Below are 17494 nucleotides of genomic sequence, written 5' to 3'. Positions count from 1 at the left end.
GTGGCAGGCCAGGGTCATCGGAGGACACATCTAATTGTGATGACATGACATAAGCTCCAAAGCCAGGTGTCTAGTTTCCAGCCCTACTTGTAGGATGAAGTAGCCTGTCTTCTCACCTGTAAAATGGGGCTAATAGCAAAATCTGCCTGACAAGTCTAAGTGAGTTCATAAAATAGTTCTCAGGACAGTCTTGTACAAACTGAGGCTCAGTGTATTCCAGATGTTATCACTCGCAATAGGCCCTGTGCCAACCCCAAGACTCACACCACCTTACGCAAGCCCCCAACAACTTTGGGTCTGTCTGATCCCAGGACCTGTCCTCAAAGCCACTGTCCTGCCTAGCTGCTTTCCTCTTGTGAGCCAGGTCCAGGCTCAGGACTGTGCCACACACATCCATTTTCCAGGCTGGTCTTTTGCTGTACAATTGTTGGCTGTTTTCTTTTGAGAGAACAATCTGGTGCAGTGAAAGAAATCTTCTTTTTCTTGAGTGAAAGATTTATTTGGTACCAAAAGAAACAGAATGATGCGTGTTAATAGTCTGAAGAGCACACTGCGGGGCCCGTGGGCCCGTGTTCTTTCCTTCCCAGGGGGCCCTGCAGTGTCTTGGGACAGATGTATGTCCTGGTGGGCTTTATCATCAGACTCAGGAGCGTGGTGTCGGGGCCTGGTCACGGTCATTGAGTCAGGCGGTCTGGTCTGTACCCACGCTCACTGTAGCCCGGCTGGACGACCTTGGGCAAGTCACTTCATCTTGCTGCGTCAGATGCGGACAGAAACGCCAGGGCCTCAGTCAGTTTCTCAAATGAGTTAAAATGAGAGGTTGTATGCAGGGTCTGGCACGGAGGCCAACTCCCCGCCCTTTGCAGCTCCTCCTGGATGAAGACAATGAAAAGAAAACCGTTTCCCCAAAGGGGGCCGCTCAGCTCAGGTGCCCCCAGCCGGCTGGCAGCGGAGGGGTTAACGATGCCTGTGTCCGAGGAACAATAAATGGCCGGTGGTGGAAACGCTGAACTGTGATGACGGGGTTGACAGAGGCTATTTTCGGAGCCCAACCGCACGGAGTAATAGGATTGGAGCGGAGGCAAGCGTGACCAGAGCCGATGTTCTCAGCTACCGAGGCAACCACGCCAGCCGCTGCGCCAAACAAAACACTGGCGGCTGCTCCCCACCCCGCCCCCACTCCCACCGCAGGGTGGTGGTGGTGGGGTTATCTCGACCTTCAGGCAAAGCCACCCTGGCAAAGCAGCCAGAAGATTGCTTTTCAAAAAAAATTTTACTTTATTATAGTTGATTTACAGTGTTGTGTTCATTTCTGCTGTACAGCACAGTGATTCCGTTATACATGTATATACATTTCTTTTTGTATTCTTTTCCATTATGCTGTATCATAGGAGATTAACTATAGCTCCCTGTGCTGTACAGTAGGACCTTGTTGATTGTCCATGTAATAGTCTGCATTGGCTAATCCCAAACTCCCAATCCAACCCTCCCCCGCCAACCCCGCCACCCCTCCCTGAGCAACCTCAAGTCTCTTCTCTAGGTTTGTGAGTGTTTCTGTTTCATAAAAATTTATTTGTGTCATAGTTTAGCTTCCACATGTAAGTGATAGCATATGTTGTCTTTCCCTGTCTGACTTACTTCACTTAGAATGATCATCTCTAGGTCCATTAGTGTTACCGCAAATGGCATTATTTCATTCTTTCTTATGACTGAGTAATATTCCATTGTATATCTGTATCACAAGAAGACTGCTTTGATTTCCTAACTGGGGTGCACTGCAGACCTACTGCTCCCCCACCCTTTGTCCCCAGCTTGCTGTGCACAGCACAGGGAGAGAATGGAGACAGAGAGGAGCCATACTGTTGTAGGATGGCCTGGTGGAAAGCACCAGTGTCTCGCTCCAGGGACAGAAGTTGGGGGATTCTTCATCCTTCAACGTCTCCTGCACGCCAGGGGACAGTGTCTCTCTGCCTTGGCAATGCCACCAAAGCTTACTCTGGGGGGCAGGCAGGGCCCGTGTGGTCTGGCTGGGGGTTAAGATCCACCCAAGAAGGAGCAAGACCAGGAGCATCTCCACGTGTGCCTGAGGTCAGGGGTGGACACCCTCTTGAGGGCCCCTAGTCTATTCCAGGAGTTTCATCTCTTAATGCTGACACCTTGGTGACGCAGACCTGCTCATTCTTATGTCACAGGTATCTACCATGAGCTAAGTGGCAGGGCTCCTTTGTCCTCTAGGTGCCAGGAGGTTCTCAGGCTCAGGTGAGGCCCCCCCACCCACCGACTCCTGCGCTTGCCTCCTGCCCTCCCAGCATGTCCCCCGGGCAGACCTATATACACAGTGGGATCATACCTCTCGAAAAGTGGCACATGCAGGTTTTTTCTTCTTTTCTTCTCTGTGACCTTCCCGCTCACCTGCCAGAGGCACCCAGTGCCACAGGAGATCAGGGTGGTAACAAGGCACAAAGAGAAAGAGAACGTGCAGCCAGGCTAGGAGCTCCAAGCCACAGCCCAGAGCTTTAGAAGCCAGGCTCTGCGGCAGAAGAAAATGTTTGCTAAGTTCTATACGTTTTCCTGTATACATCAGGTGCAGCGCTTGGAGCTCTGAGCCCTGGGGCTTATTCTAAGCTGGTGCAAGGTGGAGCAGACACTGAATGTGACAAGAAGGTGAGCTGGCGCTGGACAGAGGGACCTCAGGATGGGGGAGGGGTGTCAGAGAATGCTGCCAGGTTTCATGAAACTCAGGGGCCTTGGCAGCTCATGTGGGACCCCAGGAGCGGGGAAGAAAGAAAGTCAAAGGTCAAAGGCGACGCTGCCACTTACCTCATTCCCTGCGCTTCTGGAACTGAGGGCCAACTTCCATAGCAGGGCTGTCCCCTGAGTGACACAAGTTCATGAAGCATAAAAGGGGCTTGGAGCAGAGCCCCCAGGCTCCTGGACTCCCAGAGGCATGGAAGGGAACCAGAAGGAAGCTGAGAGTGTCTTGTGAACTTGCCAAGGGATCAGCCTTCTAACCAAGAACTGCAGAGCAGCCAGCCACTCCAGGGGTAATTATGGGGTCATAGCTAGACCGTTGGGCAGCTGTCCCCAGATTGGGAAACCCAGCAGCAGGGCCCTGCTGTGGAGGTTGCAATCCCCTTGCCTGGCTTAGGTGTAGTGAGCAGACCCTGGGACCCCAGCTACAGGACTACTGGGGGGGGGGTGGGGGTGAGAAGGGTTGAGAGCAAGATGGCCTGTCCCCTACAGCCCAGGGACCAGCAGTCCCTGAAAGCACAGCCGCATCCCTGCAGCTTAGCAAAGAAGAACAGGGAGGAGGGGTGTCCTCTTGAGAGCAAGAGACAGCCTTGCAGCTGTTCCAACCTTTGAAGAGTCAGGTACAAAGCTAAGAGATGGAATGAACTTGAACTGGGACGTTTAACTCTCACTTGTCCTGGAAGATGAGGTCAGGTGGGGTCATATGTGTGTGTGCGCCCGTGAGCACACAATCAGTGGGACACTGTGTACATTTGAAGCCCCTGCCCCCACCTGTGCAGGTCATGAACAACCCTGGGGGCCGGAGTCTCAGGCAGGTTGTGTGGCAATCTCCACCAGCAGCTGGGCCCAAGTTTACCCCAAAGCTATTTCCGAGGGGCAGGTTTGCTGAGCAAATGAAGAGTGTAAACAGGATTGCAGGGGTATTGTTTAAATGCTTGGGCAAACAAAGTCCCCTCCTCCCTCCCAGGCTCCCCTGGAAGCACCTATTGACTGGCAAACAAAGGATGCTCTAATTTATCCTTTCACCCAGGCCCCGCCCCTTGGGACCCTTGCCCCTCTCCTGCATCCTCTGCCAAGGTCACTAGTTAACCTTGAAAATGCTTCTGCCGTTGAGTTCTGTCCTTTGTCATCCCTCCCCACCCCCACCCCCCATGGAGAGGGCGATTTAATGAGATGTCCATGTGACCCATTGCCTGTTGTTTAATACACAGCAGAGGTCGGAGTGCCGTCCTGGCTTGTGAGAAACAGCTGATCAGGGTTTTCTGTTTCAATTAATACCTGGACACAGACGCATTGTGACCCCGTCTCATCCTCTCTGGGTGCCCAGGAGGCTGCACTCTCATCCCCACCCAGCCTGGGACCTGCCCTCACCCACTGAGGCAGAACCTTGGGACTGGGCCCAAAATTGGCATTTTGATAGCCTTCCAGATGGTATTTGTGTTGGATCCTGGAATTCAGGAGCCCCTGATCCAGTTCATATTGGACACCTAGATTCAATGACTTAATGTCAACAGAATAAATGTGAGAAGGAAAGAGCCAGCCTGCCAGTCTTGCTAAGTGAGGTTTGGAGTCAACTCCACCATGGAGCACCTGGTGACCTTGCACCAGGCCCCACAGCTTCCCTGCAGGTGATTTGGGGGAGGGTTTAATGAGATAATGGACTTGAAAAAAAATTGCAGTGTTCCGGACAAGAGCATCAAAGTAAGAGTGAAAGAGGAGAGTTCTAGAAACAGAGGTATAATTCACATACAATGAAATCCGCCTCTTTGGAATGTATAGATCAAGGATGGCGATGTATTTTAATATTTATGCAGTTTTACCAGTTTTAGTAGCCTTGGTTTTCACTTCTCTTCCCTTTGTGGAGGTTGTGCAAGCTGGGACCCGTGGGAGCTAGGCCCCTGCTTGCCAAGGTTTGAACTCTCTTCCTATCACAAAAGCCAGTGTGCTCCCTAAGTCCTGACCTCTCCTCCTAGCCAGGTCCCTGGCCTCCCTCCCTTTCCTTGCAGTCCTAGGACCACAGCAGTCAGCCAGGCACTGTGAGGATGGCGGGTCACCGTGTGCCCCGCCTTGTGGTCCTCAGCCGGCTCCGGGGTAAACTGGGTACCAGCAGGGCCAGGGATGCTGGACTCCCTCCATCTCCAGCTCTGCAGCTGTCCTGCCCTGACGTCCTGCCCTGACACTGAGGACGAGCTGGAGCGCCCTGTCCTCTCACTGTAACTCCTTCGTGTGGCATCTGGGCTGTACAAGCGAGTCCTCTGAAGACCTTGATTCAAAGGTGGGAGAGGTGGGGGTGTTGGGGCGTCAGGGCCTCTGTGCTGCCCAACACCCCTCCTGGCAGGCCCAAGCTGGGCTATTTTTACTTTGGGATGTCCTTCAGCAGCTAAAAACATCTGCTTTTCCCTCCTTTCCTTGGACCCTAATCTCCAAGCTAACCACACTGGTCTGGCTCTGGGGTTTGTCAACCTGCTCCTCTGCGCCCACATATGTGCTGGAAGCATGGGGTCCTGTGGGTGTGTGTGTATGTGTGCAGGGGTATGCGTGTATATATATATATATATATGGTATATATGGCATGTGCCTGCAGGACTCTATATGTGTGTGCAGTGTGCATACAGCAATGTAAGCTCGTGTGTATATGTGCGTGTGTCCATGGGACTTTTTGTGTGCAACATACATTGGATGCATGTGTGTGTGAATGTAGGTATGTACCTCGATGCAGAGTACACATATGCAAAGCTACCTCTGTAACTGCGGTTTCCAGTCTCCAGGGAGGCATGTGCCCAGATACGGGCTTATGCACATGAATGTGCAGGAGCATGGGTATGAGAAGATTCTGTCCGTAAAAACTCTTGAGTCAGAACAGTAACCACAGCCATCAGCTCAGTGTCCAGAAATGCAGACACACATAGAGCTGCCCTATGATCCAGCAATCCTACTCATGGATGTATGTCTAGAAAAGATGAAAATTCTAACTTGAAAAGATACATGCACCCCAATGTTCATAGCAGCACCATTCATATTAGCCACAACATGGAAACAACTTAAATGTCATCACCAGATGAATGGATAGAAAAGATGTGGTCCATATACACAGTGGAATATTACTCAGACATAAGAAAAAATGAAATAATGCCACTTGCCATGAACTTAGAGATGATTATACTAAGTGAGGGAAGTCAAAGAGAGACAAATATCGTATGATATCACGTAAATGTGGGATCTAAAAATATGACACAAATGAACTTATTTGCAAAACGGAAACAGACTCACAGACATGGAAAACAAACTTATGATGACCCAAGGGCAAGGGGGGAGGGATAAATTAGCAGTTCAGGATTAGCAGATACACAGCACCCTGTATAAAATAGATGAACAACAAGGTCCTACTGTGTAGCACAGGGAGCTCTACTCAATATCCTATAATAAACCATAATAGAAAAGAATCTGAAAAAGAATATACATAGATAGATAGATAGATTGATACAGCTATCCGAATCACTTTTCTGTACATCTGAAACGAACACAATGTTGTAAATGAAGTATACTTCAATTGAAAAAAAAAGAAAAGCAGACTGCCAAAGGGCCTAGCTGTCCCGGTGGGACTGGCAGCCCGCATTTCCAGGGCTGCCCTGTGTCCCCTGTTTCCCTCCTTCCTCATGAATACTAATATTGCGTCCCAATCACGGCAGCCTAAATGCTCTTGTTGCACTTAGCTCATCTAATCCTAATAGCTGAAGGATGCGTTACTAGCCCATTTTACAGATAAGGAGCCCAAGGCTTAGGGAATAACTTGAAGTAACTGAACCAGATCTGACTGGTTCCAAAGCCTTTGCTTTGTATGACACCATACTGTCTGCCTGTGACAACTGGAAATTCACACACACCACATACTCTGCACGTTTTAATAGCTCAGGCCCAGTGCAGGTGGGGTGCTGCCATCATCTGTGGGGACATGCAGAGTGCAATCTTTGCTGGGGAAATTATTGAAGGACACACCTCGAGTGCAAACGCTCAGCTTGGAAAGCTTGTCCAAGATGGTGGGGAGGCAGGTGGGCGTCATGGCTCCAGGAGACCCTGCTGAGGCTTCCCAAGGTGAGAATGAGTAGACGTCTCCCTTCATCCTGGATTTGAGGACCCCTAATCTAGCCTGGAACCCTCGGCAAGAGAGCAGTCCCACATGGGAGCTGCAGTAGGAAGGCTGTCCTCGCTCTGGCCTGTCAGCTTTGGAGGGACCCTTTCGTGACTTGTCACACCCTTGTCGTCCAGACCAGAGCAGCTACAGAGAGGAAGGGACTCTGCCTGGTTTTATGCCTATTGAAGCAAAGACTTGTCAAGCAGCTACGCCAAGCTTCTCTCCTGTTGTTCGTAAGATGAGCTAGCCCTGAAAGTGGCAGGACTATAAACTGGCATCCTGAATCCCTGGGGAGAGATCTCAGGTCATCCCTGTCATAAATCAGTAAGCCAGAAGCCAGCCTGAGGGCAAGGCACCCTGATGAGAGGAAGTATGGTCAGGTGGCCAGAGGCAGGAGCTCCAGAGCCCTGGCTGGGAGCTCTTTACCCACCCACCTTTTTGAAGACCCCCAACGTCCCTGCAAGAAGGGAGTTTTCCATGTGGTTAAGAGGGACTGCCTCACTTGGCAAAGTCAATGCAAAGGAGGAGGAGGGGCTTACACCCTTCTCATCCCCTACATCTTACTGTCTGTCTGTTCTGCCCTGTCTGTGTTCTGCCCTGGGAGATGAGGGTCTCCATCATCAGGATGTCCAGTGTGAGGACCTTGAAGAACCCTTGCAGTTTCTGCAGCTCAGTGATGGACCTTCAGCCTCCCAGCCTCCTCCTTCCTCAGGACTGCCACTCTGAGTTGGTTTGGCCAGGCAGGAGGTCCAGACTCAGGTTCTCAGGGACCTGGGGCTGTGAACTTGGCTCTGTCACCAAGCAGCTGGTGACCTTGGACAGTGCCTTCACTGCTCCCATCCTCCCAGCCCAGGTACCTTAACTACACTCCCATCAGCCTAGGTAACAATGACTCCAGGGTTCACAAAGCCCAGCCCCTCCCCCCACCTCTAGATCTGAAACCTACAGCCTCAAGGCTGAGTGGTGACTGGAGAGACTGCTGTGATGGGTCCCAAGGTGGAGTCACAGTTCTCATCCTGGTGTGTCCTCCCCTGGAGGACCGGTACCAGTCCTCCAGGCTGCAGGCACCATGACAGGGTTGGGAGTGGGACAGGTTTATGGAGAGTTAAGTCCTGTGAAAGATAAAAGGTGGAAGGAGGGACTTCCCTGGCTGTCCAGTGGTTAGGACTCTAGCAGGTTTGACGCATGATCAGGGAACTAGGATACTGTACGCCATGAGGCACGGTCAAAAATTAAAAACAATTTTTTTTAAGAGTTAAAAAAAAGTTGGAAGGAGAGTCTGGACCAAAGATCACTGAGCAGGGATAGCCCCCTGGGGAGCTTTCACTGAGCTGGAGAGGTCAAGCCCAAATACCTCTTTCCTGCTCCTCCCCTGCTGGGTGGAGTAGGAGTGGGGGGCTGCCCCAGAAATACAGGGCCTTGGCTCAGATGTGGAGGCAGGTACTGCAAATGCTGCCCTGGGAGGGAGGCTCCTGTGTTCCCACAGCTGAACAGCAGGTTCTGTCTTGAGAGCAGAGGGCAGAGACATCTGCATGGCTGTCATACTTGTGACCCTGGGCCTGTGCTTAACTGCTCTGAGCTCAGCCTTCTCAGTGTGGACCAGGGACAGAGTCACCCTCACAGGGTAGTTGGAGACAGCGTTTACAAGACCCCTGCTATGGGAGGTGATGAGTAGCAGTTACTTCTGGCTGTTGAGATTCAAGTCTCTGGAGGGAGGTTTTCACTCCTGCCTTCTCTCACCCCGGATGGTTGGCTAGATTACACTGGGGAGAGGTTTTCGGGGTGGGGGCTGGAGAAATGTCTCTACAGCAACTCCTACTTTGGAGAAGAAGGGAGAAGATAGTTTTCATGGCCTTGTGTGATGGAAGAGAATTCCATGGGTGTTATGAGATCCCCAAAATCTGTATGTTGAAGTCCTAACCTCAGAATGTGACTGTGTTTGGGACAGGGCCTTTAAAAGGTAATTAAATTAACATGAGGTCACTAACCTAATATGACTGGTGCCTGATAAGAAGACTGGACACAGACATGTGCAGAGGGAAGATGGTGTGATCACATGGGAAGAAGATGGACATCTCTAAGCTAAGGGAAGATGCCTGGAGGAAATCCTGCCCTCATCTGGCTCTTGGAAGGAAATAGTTCTGCTGACATTATGACCTTGAACTTCCAGCCTCCAGAACTGTGAGACGGTACATTTCTGATGTTTAAGCCCCCCAGTCTGTTATGGCTTTGTTATGGAAATTATGGAAAGTCTAGCCAACTAACCCATGTGGTAAAGGATGTATCAGGTAGAGTGCCTTTGTTTTTGTTTATTTATCTGGCACTGGGTGTTAGTTGGGCATGCAGGATCTTTAGTTGCGGGGTGAACTCTTAGTTGTGGGATGTAGGATCTAGTTCCCTGACCAGGGATTGAACTCAGTCCCCCTGCATTGAGAGTGTGGAGTCTTAGCCAGGGGAGTCCCAGATAGGGTGTTTTAGCTGCAAGTAACAAGCGATCCAACTAAGAAAGATTTGATCAGGCCATTTAACAACCACATATGGCAAAGAAGCAAGGCAGGCACATGATTTTAAGATATTGTCAGGGCTTCTGTCTCTTCCCAGTTCTGAGTTCCGCCTCCTGGTTGTGCTTTTGGTCCTTGGAATACTTAGACTGGTGATCTGGGAGGACCTCGCTGAAGAGATGACATCTGACTTGGACTTGCAGGTTGACTAGTTACCCATCCTGGGCAAAGCCAGAGAATGACCTCTTTTTAGGGCTGGGGAGCCAGCAACTGTGTCCCCCTTGGGGCTGGGGCTGAAGACCTATCGGCCATTGACTTTGACTCTGAGCCCAAGGCCACCAGGTCTCCTGCCTGCCTTCAGGCAGTGCCAGTAATCCATCCAGCATAGATGCCTTATTCTATTTGACTATTTTTCATTCCTGGCAACATCCGTTGAAGGATATGCAAATAAGAAAATCAAATGGATTTGTTTCACAAAGAACAGCATTTAATCAGCACAATAAATACAGAACATCGTTGGCTGCCTAAGATGATAGTTCATGGAGAAGAAAGTGTAGGAGGGAAATTTGAAGGGCAAAGAAATAGAAAAGAAGGAAAAGAAGGAGACACTGTGGTGATAACTGAGTGAATGAAGAGCCAAGGGGTCCAAAGACCTGAGGTTGTTCATTCATTTGTTCATCCATCTATCCATCCTTTCATCCAGCCACTTGTCGTTTCTTTCTTTCATTTATTCATCCATCAATCCTTTCTTTCATTCACTCATCCAATAAATATTTATGGAGAACCTATATGCAGGTACAATACTAGAAATTGAAAATATGGGACTCATCAAGACAAATACTGCTCCTGCCTACCGGGCACTTCTTCTAGTGCAGTGAGAGGAGAAAGACAGTCATGAAACAGTCTCACAACTATACATACAGCTGCAGACTATGATACATGCTAGGAAAAGGGCAGGGGGTGAAGAAGGGCCAAGGAAGTAGTAAAATCAGATGGATGAGCAGGAATTAATAAGGAAGACAGGTTGGGGTGGAAGGCTGGTGTTTCTTACACAAGGAGCAGCTGCTGCTAAGGCTCCGAAGGAGGAAGACGCTTGGCTCCCTCAAAGCACTGAAGGAAGCTGGTGAGACCAGAGCGCTGAGATGGAGCAGAAAAGGAGGAGGGGTGGCTGGAGAGGCAGGGCCATATCACACGAGGTCTTCTGGGCCCTGGAGACGAGCCTGGGTCTGCAAGGAAGTACAGTAATAGGACTGATATGTTAAGAAGTCTTTGGCTTCTGGGTGGGAACTGGACTGTAGGATCAAGAGGGTGCCAGGAAGCCTAGTTGGGAGACCCTTGAGCTTGTCCAGGCAAGAGATGATGGTCACATGGTCAAGGGAAGGGTTTCTCAACCTCAGCATCATTGACACTCTGGGCTGGATGTGGGCTGCCATGATGAGGGCTACCCTGTACATTGTAGGATGCTTACCCCAGCCCTGGTCCCTGCACACCAGGCTCCAGTAGCAGCCCCACCACATCATGCCAAATGTCCTCTGGGGAGAAAAACTGCCCCCTGTTGAGAACCTTGGATCAGGAGGATGATGGAGAACAGGCTTGAGGGAAAGGCAAGACAGAAGTGAATGAGTTGTGGTAACTGAGTGTTCAGGGTGAGGGAGAGAAAGGTAGAAAGGATGATCCCCAGGCACTGGGTGGATGTTGGTGCCACTCACTGACATGGGAACAAGGACGGGGAATCCAGTTTGGGATGGGCTTGTGGAGTGGGACATACCTGAGTTCTAGCAAACAGCAAAGAGATCTCAGGCATGCTCTTTTGTCTTACTTGGCCTATATTCGCATCCTCAAAATACACTGCTTGTGCTCAACCTAAACTAGCAAACATGGAAAGAAGTTACTTGTCCTTCCTGCACTCTAGGCAGACATCACTAATTGATTCCAATTCTCTGAGCAAGGATACTTCTTCCCACAATGTCCTGTTCTGGATCTAGAATAGCAAATGTGAAAAGAGGCTGCTTGTCTTTCCTGCACTCAGGGCAGATATCACTAATTGATCATGGTTCTCTGAGCCTGGACATTTCTTCCCGTGGTGCCCTGGACAAGTACCAGTGGGGGCAGGGCATGAAAGAGAAAACCTATTTGCTTTCCCTGACCTCAAAACTCACTTCAATCCTTTCCCACTTGCCCAGTGTTGACATTTTCTTGATAAGTACCAAAGTATGCTTGGAAAATTCTGGGCAACAATGTCAGGAGCAGGAATGCAGGCTCACCAAAGTTCAAACTACATCCTGTTCTTACTGTTATCCACCCCAGGGATTAAGTAACAAAGTTGGAGCTCCTAATTCATGCCACCTGTTGCAAATATGCAGTGGGGTTTTGGAAGTCTCTAGTAGCGGGTCCATCCTCAGAGCCTTTGCCACTATCTTTTTTGTCTTGTTTGCTGCATCTCTGGGATTATCTGTTAACCTCAGTCTCAGGGTGGACCACACCCCTCTCCCATTCATCCAGGTCCTCTACTACACTCCTCCATCAAATCATAGCAGAATGGAACCAGATATTTTATTGTTTTTTCACTTTTATTCAAAAGCATTTCTGCTTCCTGTTAGTGCTTGAAAAAGGCAGATGCATGAAATGTGAATTTTAAAATATTTGTCTTCCTTCCAATTCTAATGATGTAGCAAGCCCTTAGAATAATCCTATACTCCTGTCGTGGGTAGAATTGTGCCCCTGCCACCAAGACCTGTTCAAGTCTTAACCCGCAGTACCTATGAATATGACTTTATTTGGAAACAGGGCTTTTAGAGATGCGGTCAAATTGCAGTGGGTCCTGACCCAATGACTGGTGTCCTTAAAGGGAAGGGCTATTAGTGCACAGATGCAGGGAAGAGCACCACGTGGAATGGGAACGTGTCCATAAGCCAAGGATCCTCGGGGGTTGTCAGCACCCACCAGAAGCCAGGAGAGAGGCACAGGACAGATTCTCCCTCCTAGCCCCCAGAAGGGACTGACTCCTTGATTTTGGACTTCTGGTCAACAGAACTCTGGGATAATAACTGTTTCTGTTGTTCTAAGTCCCCCAGTTTGTGGTCATTTGTTACCGTAGCACTGGGAAAAGAATAAAGTTCCCAACCCCAATTCCCTGGAAATGAGATTGCTGTTTATATCTGAGTTGTGGGTGGAGATTTTTCCTCTTTGGTTCAGTGACTCTTGCTGGAGAAACAGGTCTCCCCAGTACTTACTCCTTGCCCTTGGGTCTGGGCTGCACACCTGCTTCTGAGACCCTAAGGCTCTTAGACCCAGAACTTGGGGAGTGGGCTTTACCTCGAGGGCCTGGCTCATCACGTAGCCCACATCCACTCATCCTTGGGCATGGTATCCAGTCTCCAGGATGGCCTGCCACAGTCTTGGGCTCCTGAGTTCACATTCTTGCACAGGATCCCTAATCCAAGCCCCGTTGGGTTCAGTCTTTATTTTAAATGTTGGTACTTTGTTTATCATGGTTGTTTTCACAATGATTTTGATTATTCAAAATACGTCTTGCTTTCCATACCGAGTGTTTGTACAGAAGGCAAAGGCCTCACTTGCCTTGCATGGTCCCAGTGCTGGTCCCCTCTCACCCTGCAGCAGGGCTGTCCTATGGGATAAGTAGAATACTCCAGAAGCATGTGGCTTAAGAGGCTTGGTCATGAAAGCCTCTCTAGCTCTCACCTTGGCCTCTTGGCTCACTCACTCCCTTGAAAGCCAGCAGCCACCGGGTGAGGACCCTGAACAGTCCAGTGGAGAGGTGGACTGGATTGAGGAGTTGAGGCCTCCTGCCAACAGCCACCGCCAGTGAGCTGGGCTTGGGAGGAGGCCACCTGGGCGACAGGCCCTCCAACCGCAGGCAGGCTCAGTTGACATGTGAATGAAACCTCAGGAGAGACCCTGAGCCAGAAAAACCAGCCAAGTTGCTCCCAAATCCCCCATCTACAGAAACCATGAGAAAGAACCAATGGTTATTTCTTTTTTTGCTTTAAGTCACTGAGTTTTGGAGTGAGTTATTATACAGCATTATTAGTGACTATACCCTCCTTCCTCAGTGTCTATGGCATCCTTCCCCCTCCCTCCTGCCAGCTGCTGTTGATCCTTCAGTTTGTCTCGCTTGCTTCCAGGAAGCCTTTCTGAATGCCCCCAACTAGATGAAGTGCCCCTTCCACTCTACTGTCCAGCTGTACCCATCAGTCTGTCATTTCTAGAATAGGCCTTTCTCTCTCCACCACCCGACTCCCCTCACTCCTGAGACTGTTCTCACTGCTCTCCTTGGCTAGAATGCTGCATCTGTCTACTTCCCACCCTTTCATACTCAGTTCAGCGTCACCTCCTCCAGGGAGCCTTCTCTGATAGGGCCTCACTAGCACTGGGAGCCAACATCCATCAGGTCACTTCATGGTTCCTTGATGCCATGGTCCTGCCTGGCTGTGAGCCCGGGGACATGGAAACTGGGTCTCCTCATCCCAGTGCCTCACACCTGACAGTGAACAAGGGGCGGGGCATGCTGGGGAATCAGGAGGAGGGAAGGGTGAGATCTCTGCAGCAGAGACTACCAATTCTGTCAGGGCATCAGAACTTTCAGAGGGTAGAGATCATGGTCTGGGAGGGAGACATAGGCCCCAAGGACAGACAACACGTAGAGTTCAGGTTCAGGTAGGCACCATGAAAAAGAGGACAGCTTAAGCAAGATGATCAAGATAAGAAAGCAGCAGCTGCACACTCAGCACACAGAGGGATCAGGAGGGCATTTTGGTTACTGATGCAAGGCGAACAGGCCAGGTGGAGTCTGTGGAAAAGTGGGCAGAGGAACTCCTGTAGTACCCAGCTCACAGTTGTACACTCAACCAGGTTCCCTGTTAGAGGCTCCCTGGGCAGCTAGCCCTTCCCCCTTGAAGCTCTATCACTGAAATTAGCTAATTGAGCATATGATTTGTTTATCAAACTTAGCTTCCCTGGCAGATGGAGACTTCTTCGAGGGCAGGACCGCATCTGTGTTCCCAGCACCTACCCATGCCTGGCACTTGGAGGAGGCTCCAGTACTATCTACCGAGGAACTGGATCACTGAATAGATAACCCAAGACAGCCTAACTCGCAGGGCTATTTGATGGGAGAAGGGAGGTAATTACATGTGAAAGTGAATGTGTGTCATATAAAATAAGATCACTCAGTGGAAGAAAACGCCAGCAAATGAGACTGTCAGTCAGTGGCATCAGATGCCTGCCTGGGCAGAACTTGGGTTCTCTGCACGAGAGGAGTTGATGAGGGGTTCTCCTCTGTGGCTTCTGAGCCCTGGGGGCTCTGACCTGCTTAATCTCCTGCGGGTAGACTAGAACCTACAATGTGCAGATTCACGTGTGTAAACCTCACTTCCCTTTGCTGCTTCACTTACAGGCAAGGGAATGGAAGCCAGGGAGGACAGGATGCTTGTCCTGGGGCCTCTTGCCATGGAGGGTACAACGTCTGAGCATCCAGCATCCCCCTCTCTCCCCAGCCAGGGCTCGCAACCCTCCTGGCAGAGTCCACGAGTGCTGGGGGACTTCTGGTGGCTCCTCTTTTGCCTCCTCCTCCCCAGGAGATGCTACACTGAGGGACTCTTCGAGGCCAGAGGGTGAAGGTCAGACTCTGGCCAAGAGCCCAGCATTTCTGGCCCAGTTTCACCTGTAGAAGCCAACTGGGCAGACAGTCGGGAAGCTGGGGAGGGGAGGGGGTGGTGGGTGGGGAGTAGTCTGAGTGGGAAAGTGAACATTCCCAGGGGACTCTCAGCAACAGGATTTCCTGACGGGGGATGATTACCTTTCTCACATTACGTGGCCTGCTATTGACTTCCTGCTATTTTATTCACAGGATGAACCCAACGGGGGCAGCTATTCAGTGGGAACAAGGGAAGGGCTTGCCTGACTCTGGACTTGGAGGAGGTGGCGGGATTGTGGTTAACTACAGCTGATCTAGTTCACACTGTACTTGCCTTTGCACAACTTCTGAGCCTCGATTTCCTTTTCTGGAACAGGCGGGCAAGCCTGGTGTTAAAAGATGTAGAATCAGACCTCAGAGAGTTGTGGGTGGGTGAACGCGGTAACTGACGTGGGGAGATGCTCTGAGCACTGGAAGGCTCCCCCCGGGAGTCTCAATTCTGTCCTGCTCCTCTAACAACCTAGCATCTCGGGTCCACCTTTCTCAACTGAGAGGTCCTCAGTGTTTCCTGGAGAAATGCCCCCGCCCCCCAGCTGAGTCCAGGCTCTCCACCCACTGGCTGTGGTCTAGCTGGATTCCATGCCCACTTTAACCTCCTTGCCCTTTGGTCCACTCTTCTTGCATCTACACCTCTTTCCGCTGGAAACTCCTCCTCGGTCCCCTGCTCTATTAGCGACACTGTTTTTGGTGTGCGGTTCTCCAAGTGTGGTCCAGCGAGCAGCAGCAACATCTGGGATCTTGGTAGAAATGCAGAACCTCAGGTCCCACCTGAGACCTTCTAAAGCAGACGCTCTGAGGACAAGGGACCCATAAACCTACCTTTGAACAGGCCCTCCCCAGGGGGCAGGGTGAAGTTTCAGAACCTCTGAGAAAATGTGTCTGCCCAGCTGGACTGTGAGCTCCCTGCTGGCCAGGGCTGAGTCTCATTTGGTGGCTCCCAGAGCTCCTCCCAGAGGCCATGAGGGACCGGGAAACAGCCTCCTGGAATGCCGTGAGCTGATGCTGCCCAGGTACACCTTCACCTGCCTATCTCCACATCCGGGTTCACAGCATCCCCTGCCCCTGCTCCTTCTATGGCCCTTTCCCCAGATGCTCACAGAACCCAATGCCTGCTGGCTGGCCTTTTCCAGAAGGCCTCCCAGAGTCTTGCAATGGCCTAGTCTGCCTCTGTTTCCCTCCACATCTGCTGCCTGAGCCTTCTGGATGCCATGCTTAACTCAAGGTCTGGTCACATCCATAGTGGGGCTGCCCTTGAACATTGGGTCTCTTCTGTGTGCCTCTTTCTTGTGATGCTTTCTGCAGAGCAAGGAGTCTTGCTCTGTAGGGTGTCACCCTCTGCAACCACGTGAGGGGGTCCCCTGGCCCCCTCCCCTCCAGCAAGGGCAGCCGACACGTGCAGGTCTCTGGGTTGACATTTACAGCAGAAGCAGTTCACACCACTTCCCTGCTTTCCTGACCTGAAGGTGAGAGAAAGGGAGATGAAGGACTTTAGGCCTCTGGCGAGCTGCAGAGTCGTGTCCTCTGGCTGCTCTGAGACTCCTGGCCAGGGCTGTGGAGCAGGCAGGGCAGTGTGCAGACGAACTGGCCTCCGCCTAACCCACACTCTCTTGGGATTTTCTTCTCTACCCGCTGCCCTTGCTGCTACTGCTGGTGTGTCCCCAGACTCTTCTCCCAAGCCCTGGATGGAAGCCAGCCTCCTGGAGCAGGTCTGCCTGGGTGTGAAGCCCCAATCTGCTGCCTGGGGTGAGTCACTTAACCATTCCATGCCTTAGTTTGCTCCCTGTGAAGTGAGCCTGGATAGAAACACAACCTCATGAGAAGCTCTTAGGTTTGCCCCCAAAGCTCTTGATCATGAGGTAGGTGCCCCCCCTTCCCCTGGGGAGTCCAGTAAGAGAGGGAAGGGGACTGGACAGTGGCGGACTGGGTTTCCTGAGGACCAGCTTCCTCCTCAGTCTGTCTCTGACCTCCAACCAGCCTCCAGATCCAGCATCACACACGACTGACTAGTTGGTTTGTGGACCAGAATTTCCAACCTCTCTAGCTCACCCTTTTCAGTGCCAAATAAAATTTCTGCTCCTCCTTTTTGCCCTTTCTACTTCCGCTAAGAGAAAATGACTTCAGTCATGCCTTAGAATTTGGATTCCGTCGATCACAACATCTGTACCCATGTGGACATTCTTCAGATATGTATGGATGAGACAGTTCTATTCAGCTCACAGATATTGCTGGGTACCCTGGTGGATCCTGGTGGGACCTGAGCTGGTTGCCTCTAGTCTGGAGACCTGAGCACTCTCCAACAAATGGAGTCTTAATATAAATCTGCTCCTCCTCAGGCATGAGCTCCCCTAACACACCTTGCCAGGCAGGTAGTGTGATGAGCCCATCTTACAGATA

At 50.9% G+C, this 17494-nt stretch overlaps 2 long non-coding RNA genes across 2 annotated transcripts; both read left to right on the top strand.

Annotated features, from left to right (window-relative positions):
• Window positions 1-544: 544 nt before the first annotated feature.
• LOC132343140 (uncharacterized) lies at window positions 545-15120 on the top strand. The gene is made up of 4 exons (XR_009491851.1): window positions 545-2373; window positions 2585-2664; window positions 2866-9072; window positions 14356-15120. It is a non-coding gene; the product is annotated as an uncharacterized lncRNA (long non-coding RNA).
• A 2-nt stretch (window positions 15121-15122) lies between these two features.
• LOC132343141 (uncharacterized) lies at window positions 15123-17179 on the top strand. The gene is made up of 2 exons (XR_009491852.1): window positions 15123-16110; window positions 16763-17179. It is a non-coding gene; the product is annotated as an uncharacterized lncRNA (long non-coding RNA).
• The last annotated feature ends 315 nt before the right edge of the window (window positions 17180-17494 follow it).

Source organism: Bos taurus, chromosome 2 (assembly GCF_002263795.3).
Source record: "Bos taurus isolate L1 Dominette 01449 registration number 42190680 breed Hereford chromosome 2, ARS-UCD2.0, whole genome shotgun sequence".
In the NCBI taxonomy this organism is placed as follows: Eukaryota; Metazoa; Chordata; class Mammalia; order Artiodactyla; family Bovidae; genus Bos; species Bos taurus.
The sequence above is the reverse complement of the archived record's forward strand: the minus strand, read 5'-3'. Positions and strand labels throughout refer to the sequence as shown.